Below are 2,841 nucleotides of genomic sequence, written 5' to 3'. Positions count from 1 at the left end.
GCACTCGTGACGGGCGCCGAGCTCCGCCAGGAACTGAGGTCAGGCGGGAGGCAGGGGAACGGCGCTGCCCGCCCCCGGCACCCGGCACCGGGGACCGCCCCGCCGGGCCGCCCCCGCCCGCCCCAAATGGCGCCCGCGGGGCGGCGCTGAGGCGGCGGGGAGGGAGCGGGGAACGGCGCTGGGTCCCTCATGAGCCAGCGAGGGGAGATGGCGCTGGGGACAGTGAGGGGATGCGAGGGGAGATGGCGCTGGGGACCGTGAGGGGAGATGGCACCCGGTCCCTCATGAGCCAGTGAGGAGCCAAGATGGAGATGGCGCTGGGTCCCTCACAGCCCTGGGCTCAGCAAGGGGATGTGAGGAGATGAGGGGAGATGGCGCTGGGTCCCTCATGAAGCCAGTGAGGGGATGTGAAGGGAGATGGCACTGGGTCCCTCATGATCCAGTGAGGAGCCAAGATGGAGATGCTGTTGGGTCCCTCACAGCCCTGGGCTCAGCAAGGGGAGGTGAGGGGATGAGGGGAGATGGCGCTGAGTCCTTTATGACCCAGTGAGGGGACTGTTGGCGGAGTGAGGGGACACGAGGGGAGATGGTGTTGGGTACAGCAAGGGGGTGAAGGGAGATGGCATTCGCACAGTGAGGGGACATGAGGGGAGATGGCGCTGGGTCCCTCACAGCCCTGGGCTCAGCAAGGGGATGTGAGGAGATGAGGGGAGATGGCGCTGGGTCCCTCATGAAGCCAGCGAGGGGATATGAAGGGAGATGGCACTGGGGACAGTGAGGTGACGTGAGGGGAGATGGCACTGGGTCCCTCATGATCCAGTGAGGAGCCAAGATGGAGATGCTGTTGGGTCCCTCACAGCCCTGGGCTCAGCAAGGGGAGGTGAGGGGATGAGGGGAGATGGCGCCGGGTCCCTCACGGCCCCCTGAGGGGACAGCAGGGGATGATGCTGTTGGTGCCCACTGAGAGGACACACGGTGGGTCAGCAGGCCCCAGTCGGGACACCAGACGAAGTGGCCACCGGACCCCCAGGTCTCCTAGCCAGGGCCCAGCCCGCAGCTTTGCTGCACCTCGGGGTGCTGGCAGGGGCCAGCCTCAAAGGAAGGAGAAATTTCTATTCAGTGGCCTGAGGGAAAAACGGGGGGGTCCCCACGGCACCCCACCACCAGGGGCTTCAGCAACCCCTGAGATGAACAGGGGATCCATCTCTCTGCTAAGGTTCACGTGCTTGGTGGCACGGCCTGGCACCTTGGAGCTAAAAATGGGCCAGATAAGCGTTCCTCAAGCCCAAACCTCCATCGCTGGGAAAAGCTCCTAAAAAACCCAAATATAAGCCCACTCGCCATCACAGGACAGAGCTAGGAGTTGGTGCAAAGGCTTAACGGAGGAGGGGGTTAAAGAAATAAAAGATAAAATGAATAATAAACCCTCCTCCTGAGATTCAGGTGAAAGGCCCTGATGCTGGGGCTGTCCCTCAGGGCTGGCTTATCACCCTTGCAACATCCAACCCTGATAACTGAAAATGGAACCGAAAGTAAAAGCAATTAAAAAAGGAAAAGCCAGCAGCTCTCAGGAGCGCGTTCCCACCCCTCCCTCTGTAAATAACCTGCTGGCAGGGAAGGGAAGGGCTGAGGGAGGACTGGGACGGAGGGAACGCGCCGGGCCAAGCCTGCTCTTTCCCTGCAGCGGCAGGAACGGCCCAGCCAGTTTAACAGCTGTGGAAACTGGAAGGGAAGAGAGTGCAGCTCGTTACCACTTGGGTTAAAACTGAGCCGAACCATAAAACTCCTTTTCTCAGCTCCCCACGAGCGGCTGGAGAAGCAGAAGTGTTGCGTTGAGTGAGATCCCAACAAGGAGCGGAGCTTGTCTCGGCACCTGGGGAAGAAGGTAAACCTCTCCTGCTGAACTGGGGGGAGATTAGAGGCAAACGACCCCAGTAAAACGCACACGCCACAACTTAGTGGCAGTCCTGAGTATGAAACATTTAAGCCTGATGCCTAACAAGTCACTGGAGAGACCAGCAAGCTAAAGTCAGCCCCTTTTAAAGAAGCCCCACAGATCCAACGCACCATTTTATTCTTTACTAGTGAATTTTAGGATTTTAAGCATGCTCAGGGTCTAAAGAAAACAAGCTGTACAGCACCAGCCAGCAGGTAAGGGCATCTGTTTGCGTTCTTCGTCGCTTTGAAGGCACTAGATGCAGCACAGCGTATACACCTGTATAATCCCATGGTATGGCAGACTTCCCGGTCTCCTACAGTTTTCCTGGATGTTTTGAATGCCCCAAGTCTCTGTTTTACTCCAAGAAAACGAGTTGGTTGTAATCCCTTAAAGCACCCACCACCCAATCATGGATTTACATAGGAAATTCCCCGCTCCCAGCATTTAAAGACATCTCCCATTCTCCCTGGACGAGCTCAGGAGGAACCATCCCACTCCCGCCACGTGATAATCTGCTTCCTACCCTCTTCCCAAGAGATTTTTAACTCTTTGCTCAGCATTTACAGCCCGAAGATAGCATGAAGATCATCACCAACCAAGAGAGGAGCCATCAGGCATTTGTCACAAATGGATGGCAAGGACAGAACGAGTCGCCGAGGTGTATCTCATCTGCAGCAACGTGTGCTAAGTGCAAGATACCGTCCTCCCAAGATACACACCTATCACACAGCGCAGTCGTAGGGCACTTCTGTAATGTTGCCAGTGATCCGGAAGGAAATTAAAGAGACACAAGAAACATTTCAGGAGGTAGCAGTATAGATTTAGGCAAGAAAAAATTTAGTATTGGGAAAAAACACGGAAGAAACCGCAGGCTTATCAGGGTAAGTAAACAGCGAGCCCTG

This window comes from Nipponia nippon, unplaced genomic scaffold, assembly GCF_047370975.1.
Source record: "Nipponia nippon isolate SJK-2023a ecotype South Korea unplaced genomic scaffold, ASM4737097v1 scaffold_19, whole genome shotgun sequence".
Taxonomy (NCBI): Eukaryota; Metazoa; Chordata; class Aves; order Pelecaniformes; family Threskiornithidae; genus Nipponia; species Nipponia nippon.
This window is presented reverse-complemented; position numbering follows the sequence as displayed.